The 7,686-nt window shown below is 40.0% G+C and overlaps 1 protein-coding gene across 14 annotated transcripts in view; it reads left to right on the top strand.

Annotated features, from left to right (window-relative positions):
- LOC106879092 (alpha- and gamma-adaptin-binding protein p34) overlaps window positions 1–7,686 on the top strand; it is a 209,338-nt gene that overhangs the window by 69,572 nt on the left and 132,080 nt on the right. The window lies entirely within an intron of this gene.

Raw genomic sequence — 7,686 nt, 5'->3', positions numbered from 1 at the left:
GGTCTTCACAAGCACAGTATATTGCCAATAACTATAATATACTATAAAGTATATTATATACTGTATTAACAGTGCTCTTTACATCACTTGTTAAGGTTATCTCTACAGATATTCTATAGAAATTATAGCCAGCACTGATTTTTGTTATGATGTTTTGTATCCAAGATGTCAGATGTAAACAGACAATGAAATCACCATCATCATTTAAAGTATGTTGTCCATGCTGGCATGAGTTGGATGGTATGACCAGGGCTAGTAAACTGAGGGGTTGCACCAGACTCCAGTTTCATCAGGCATGGTTCCTATGGTTGGATGCCCTTCCTAATGCTGAACACTCCTAGAGTATAATGGGTGCTTTTGTGTGCCACTGGCATGGTTACCAGTTGTGTGACACCAGTATCTGCCACGACTAGAATTTCATTTGGCTTGATAGGTCATCTTCTCAAGCACAGCATATTGCCAAAGGTCTTGGACATTTGTCATTGCTCTCATGAGGCCCAACGCTTGAAAGGTGCTTTTTACATCCCACCGGCACAGGTGTTAGTTATGCGACATTGCTATCAGCCACATTACCTCCATGAGGTCCAACACTCAAAGGGTGCTTTTTACATGTCACCGGCACAGCTGCCAGTTATGTGACACCAACAGGAGCCACAGTTGTGATTCCACTTGGCTTGATTGACCTTCTCAAGCATGGTGTATAGCCAAAGGTCTCAGTCACCAGTCATTGCCTTTGCAAGGCCCGAAGTCCAAAGATCATGTTTCACCACCTCATCCCATGTCTTCCTTGGTCTACCACATCCACAGCTTCCCTCCACTATTAGAGATTGACACTTCTTCAAACAGCTGTCCACATCTATATGCATCACATAAACATACCAGTGCAGTCATCTCTCTTGCACACCACATTTGATGCCTTTTATGCCCAGCTTTTCTCTCAAGATACTTACATTCTGTTGTACATGCACACTGACATTGCACATCCAGTGAAGCATACTTGCTTCATTTCTTTCAAGCTTACACATGTCTTTGGTGGTTACAACCCATGTTTCACTGCCATGCAGCATTGCTGTTTGCACACAGGCATCATACAATCTGCCTTTCCCTCTGAAGGAGAGGCCCTTTGTTACCAACAGAGGTAGGAGCTCTCTGAACTTTGCCCAACCTATTTTTATTCTTGTAGCTATGCTCTTGGTGCATCCGCTGCTGACTTGGTAACCTAGATAACAGTAGCTATCAACTACCTCTCGCTTTCCTCACTGGCATTTGATGGAGTCTATTTTCTGTACGTTTTTAGTGTTAATTGTACCTGTGCACTAGTTTCCCTGTTGACCTTCCTCTGATATTGCTACACCTCCTTATATGTCCATAGCTTACACCAGGTATATTTTATGGAGTTTCTACCTACACCTTTTCTACAGATTGAGCAGGGCCATGTACCTGAAGAGATTTGTGAATTATCTACTTTCCTACTTACTTAGACTTTAGTTTTTGCTAGATTAACTCTAAGGCCCTTCGATTCTAGACCTTGCTTCCACACTCAAAATTTCTTCTCCAGTCCCAGTAGTGATTCAGCTATAAAAGCAATATGATCAGCATAAAGAAGCTCCCAGGGGCAGCCTGTTTTAAATTCCTCTGTTATTGCCTGGAGGACTATGATGAACAAGAGAGGGCCGAACCCCTACTTGTATCCTGATTTCATTGTTAATCTTCACCTTGCTGACAGCATCCCTGTACATGGCTTGTACTGCTCTCACTAACCACTCATCTGTCCCTAGCTTCTGCTTTGACCACCAGATAAGGGAACAAGCAAAGGCTTTCTCCATGTCGACAAAAGCTAGGTACAGAGGTTTAATTTTGACTAGGTATTTCTCCTGTAGTTGCCTAACCAGGTATATAGTATCAGTTGTGCTCCTGCCTTGCACAGATTCAACCTGCATCTCATCTACACTAACTCTCTCCCTAATTGATTGAGCTATGACCCTTTCTGTAACTTTCATCACCTGGTCCAGCAACTTGATGCCTCTGTAATTATTTCTGTCTAAGGCATCTCCTTTGTAGTAGTTGACTATAATGCTGCTACACCAATCATTGGGTATGACTCCCTCATGGACAACCTGATTAACTATACGGGTGACTAGGCTATATCCTACTCCACCAGATATTTTAAGCATCCCAGTGGTTGTTCCTGATAGGCCAGAGGCTTTCCCTATCTTCATATCCTTAATTGCTTTATGTATAAAGCTACTGTCAATTCAGATAGCTATCTGAATTGACAGTAGCTTCACACATAAAGCAATTAAGGATATGAAGATAGTCCCTCGGTTTAACAGCCTTTCATAATGGCATTTCCAAGCCTCTTTCTTTGTGAAATCTTTAAATGCAAGTGAACCATCATCCATGTGGACACATTTCTCTCCTATGACATCACAATTTTCTCTCACACACACTATCTTTCAATCTGAAACACTTCAAGTCTCTGGTCCTCATATTGCAGAACATTGGCAAACATCTTTTCTGCTACTTCCCTGACTAAATATACCTGCCTTCTAGCTTCCTTTCTGGCTATCTGATACAGTTCCCAGCTACCCCCACACTTCTAGTCCTTCCAGGCCAGTTTCTTTGCTCTAATGGCCTTGTCTACAGCATCATTCCACCACCATATCACCCTCAGTCTGGATGGGACTTTGCATTAGCCACAAACTTGGTCTGTAGCACTCAGCAAGCTGCCCCATAGGAATTCCCAATTATCCTCTATGTTACAAGCCTGTAGTTCCTCCTCCTTGTCAAATTTCTCAAATAGGGTGTTTCTGAATCTCTGACTATATTGAGGATCCTTAAGCTTCCAGATCGGTCTTCTTGGTAGACGGACAATTTGTCGACAGACAGTTGGCCAACAGATGACAGCACAATTGGGTGGCATGGTGCTGAGTCCTATTGCAGGACATAGGGTGTTCCAGAAGCCACCCTCTTGACCCAGGGCAGTACAACCTCCTTCAGGTGCTTGATGTAGGCCTCCGTGTTGAGCCTGAGGCCATGTGGGAATTGTCTGTTGGCATTCTTCTTGGCGTTCTTCTTGGTGTTCTGGCCTGAAGTCTAAAGTCACTAATGACTAGTCTATGGTGAGGAGCACATTCTTCACCAAGGAAGGTCTTTGCATTTAAGAGCAGCTATGTTGCTGATTGGTCAGAATGTAATCAATCTAGCTAGCGTGGTCACCCAATTGATAGGCTGTCAAGTGGATGTCTAGCTTTCTGAAGTTGGTGTTGCAAATCGATATGTTCTTCACATCACAGAACTCCAGTACCCTTGTTCCCTCTTCCTTTCGAGAACCAATTTCATGGCCCCCACATACACTATGGAAGATATCTGGCTGCTGCTCGACATGTCCATTGAAATCACCAGACATGAAGATGAATTCATTGTCATTTGTCTTTGAGGTAGCCTGCAGAAGGATATCATAAAAACAGTCCTTTTGTTCATTTGGTAGACCTGTGTGTGGGGCATAAGCAGTGATAATTGTCATTGTACTATTCAGCAAAACTAACCTTAGCTTAAGTACTCTATTACACACTCTGGCTACTTCTATGACCTTATCAATCCATTTCTTTGCAAGATGCCCACACCACCTACCCCATAACTGTTACCTTCCCAGAAGAGTTTATACGTATGTGTCTTTCCTGTGAGGAACCTGACTGAAGCTCCCCTCCACCTTACCTCCTGAATGCAACATGAATCAACATGCCTCTGTTCAAGCATCTCAACAATCTTACCAGACCTACCTTTCAATATGCCTACATTGACTGTACCAACTCTGAAAACTTGGAAAGGGACATGAGAAGGGGGATATTATTCAACATCTGAAAAGAAGGTTTCAATGAGTGTTTGATGACAGACATGTCATAAGAGTTGGTCTATGCCATATTTCGTGAGTTTTTGCTCCTTCATCAGCTCCCATCTAACCCATTAATCATCCAAGAACACATTGTATTATTAGATAAACCAATTTTATGTATTATTGGATAAACCAATTTTATGTATTATTGGATAAACCAATTTTACATACTAAACACGGTATTGACTTTAAAAAATGTTTAATATACTTCATAGTGTATAATGGTTGCATAATGAAATACCATGTCCCTACAAGTCATTAATATTTATGTACCAGCTTCCAGGAATGTGTTTAATATGTAAAATTGGTATATTCAATAACGTTACACCACTGTATTTAGTGGTTATTTAAGCAATGTAGTCGTGGATGATTAATAGGTTAGATGGGTGCATATACACTCATTACCCATTTTTCATCTTCAATCTCATTTGTTTACATCTGACGTCTTGGATACGAAATGCCGTAACAAAAGTCAGTGCTAGCTATAATTTCCATAGAATATCTGTAGATAACCTTAACAAGTGATGAATTAGGATGCAGTTTTTGCAATATTACAAATCAGTGGATACTATGAAAGTTCATCAAGGATTAGCATCTAGCATTTGTTGCATGTTTGAGAAGAGTTAAGCTCTGTTATTCAGAAATGTGAAAGGTATGGTACAAAACAGTTTCCATGATACATGTAGTAATTCCTGAGTTGGTGATTCTGAAAACTATTGGTGGAAGTCTATTATGAGATATCTTGGTTGTATGGATGGTTAAAAAGAAGGAAAAGGTGGCATAATTTGCTGAGGAATGTGTTTAGTTAGAAGTGATGACACAAAATTTATTAATTTACAAAAGTCATAAAAGAACTTCGGAATTTACCAAAGTTGATAGAAAGAGTATACTGCAATAGAGCAATCTAACAGAAAGAGTCAGCAGATGAGACATGGATAGAACCATAAATAGGTAATGTTTCTGAACGACTGTCGTGCAAAATGCAGTAGAAGACTTAACTAAAACAAAGAATCACAATACTGGGACCTCTCTTACATGATGTAGAAAAGCAAATCTCTGATAGATCTAGCTTTATGGAAACCATACTGGACTAAAAGTGAATTCGAAGAGGGTTGTTTACAGATGTTTCTATCGTATTGACTTGTTGGAAATGAAGGCAATGGATCAGGAGCTGGCACATAAATACTGGTGGGAAGTGACTCAATTAATCATGCTCCCAGCCCTTACAAACAGGCTTTATTTCTATTCAAAATGAATCATTATCATTTGGGCAATGGAGTTAACCAAGAAAGTAGTAAACTAGAACTTATGTAGATCAACATTAAACATTTTTTGAGATCAAATCTCACTTAACTTTGTTTCAAAATTAACTGGGAGATTCACTCAACTGTATCCTTCTAAAAAAAACTGGCTGTATTTTCCTTTGAGACCCCCATTTCTGTTTTTGCATTAATTTTATATTGGCATTTTGTAATGTTTGTTTTGATACAACAAAATCAGCAGAATGCCAGTATTTAGTTACATCCTTTTATGTTTTGAGAGTTAACCTACCAGGTTGACTTTGCCTTTCTGCATTACAGGATCAATAAAATAAGTACCAGTGAAGTAGTGGAATTGATTTGATTGTTTACACTAAAAATGTATAGCCTTGTGCTAATGTTAGAAATCATTAAGGATGCTGAATGCTAGTAGTGGTAAATCAGCAAACAAAATATCTAACAGTATTTCATTTTGCGTGATGTCAACTTTTTCTTCATCCTTTTTAAATCAATAAAACAAAGTACCAGTCTTGCACGCCAATGCTTAGTAGTATTTAGTCTGTCACTACAGTCTGAGTTCAAATTCCGCCGAAGTCGACTTTGCTTGTCATCCTTTCAGGGTCGATAAATTAAGTACCAGTGAAACATTAGGGTTAAAGTAATCAGCTCATCCCCTCCCCCAAAATTGCTGCCCTTGTGGCAAAATTTGAAACCATTATTATTAAATAATGTTGTTGTTGTTGTTGTTGCTGCTGTCATCGCCACTGCTGCCGTCGCCACTGCTGCCGCCAGTTTGGCAAGCTATGCTTGACTTTGTTCTGAGGATTTTGTAAGGAAGAGCACATAATACATGTATTTACAACCTTGAAATTGATACCATCATGGGCAACAAGTTGATTGCTGTTGATTGGTGAGTCTCTTTTCCTGTTTTGTCCCCCAGTTTGGTGGGTCTGGTCAATTGAATTAATTTTCTGTTAAAAATTCTTTGCATTTTCCCCATCTAAATGGAGGAAACTACACTGAATGCAGTGATGCTCATATGTGAGAGTGAGGAGCATCACCAAATGACAATACGAGAGGGTGTGAGCGCAATGCACTATGGTGCCCTATCTTGAAAAACAGATGACAAGTTTGTTTCTGTCAATTACAGGCAAAAAAATGACAACAGAGCCAATTTTTTCGAGAAAAATCTGAAAGGATCTTTCAAAAAACAACATTATTTTGCAAGCATAACAGACAGAGGGAGAGTGAGATGATACCTATGAAAATATAAACAATGAAGGCTCTTTCGTGTGTGAATCAACAGACGGTGTCAATACATGAACAAAACAACAACAATAACAACAAGGGAACTGAGTAGCAAGCTGGTGCAATGGCTTGGAATAGCACTAGACTTTCTTTTGCTGGTGCCACTAAGTCCTCTCTTCAGATAATAAAATTCTCTGAAAGAGGAAGTCAGAAATTCCCGACAGCTAGTCAAGTGAGATGGGCTGGCTGTCACGCTAAACATACCCATTAACATTATCCAAAATATGATATGTCACACAGTGATATACTGTACAATTGGATTAAAATCAAGGAGTGTGGAAAGAGCCACTGAGGCTCAAATCCAAAAAGCTTTAGTTTCTATTTGGAACCTAAAAGAATACATTCTAAGAGGAAGGGGCTACAGGATAGTGGAGGTGAGATCCCATACTGAGGAGGAAGCTAAATCTCACTTTCTCAAACCCCTCAAAAGCGAGAAGCTGTTGTCAGATCTCTTTTACTGCGGCCAGAGATTGGCAAAGATAATTATACAGCTGGTGCCACCAGAAATAACCCTTCTTTGGCTAATTCCGTTGGTCACAATAGGTATTGAGGCAAACTCTATCAGTCCAAAATGGAGTACTGGTCAGGGATGACAGTGGAGGTCCTCATACAGACCAGTCAAAAGAATGTGGATGCCATCCCAGACCAGATTCATCTTCCTGGAGGCATTATCATTCCAGTCAGAGTGGATGGAAGGAAAGCAAAGTGTTACATATGCCTTTCAACCACTCACCTAAAAGCTTTCTGCCCTAAATTGCAAGAAAAAGAAAAGACACCTTTCCTCCCAACACCAGCAACAGCCACCAAATTCAAACAACAACAACAACAACACCATCACCATCAACAACATCAACCAAGGCAGCACCAATACCTACTATAACAATACCAAATTCCTCCAGACACTTCTCAGCTCCAGAAAATATTCCACTTCCAGATACCAAGCAGGCAGACATCACATGTGAAGAGTTTGATTGGGACAAGGAGTAGAAAACTAAAACCAAAAGATGACAAAAAGACAAGAAGAAAGACAATTCCACAAACAAAGAAGAATCCTCATCCTCACACACAATGGAGAGGAAAAAAATTAAAGCTACAAAGCTAAATACACCCAAAACAGACACATCACCACCACTACCACAAACACCTGAAATAGTACTTCAACCAGCAACATCACAAGCACAACCCATTCTACAACAACAACAGCAACAGCAGCAAATACAAAGT

This window comes from Octopus bimaculoides, chromosome 12 (assembly GCF_046866305.1).
Source record: "Octopus bimaculoides isolate indiv1 chromosome 12, ASM4686630v1, whole genome shotgun sequence".
NCBI lineage: Eukaryota > Metazoa > Mollusca > Cephalopoda > Octopoda > Octopodidae > Octopus > Octopus bimaculoides.
Note: the sequence above shows the minus strand (reverse complement) of the source record. Positions and strands in the feature narration are given on the sequence as shown.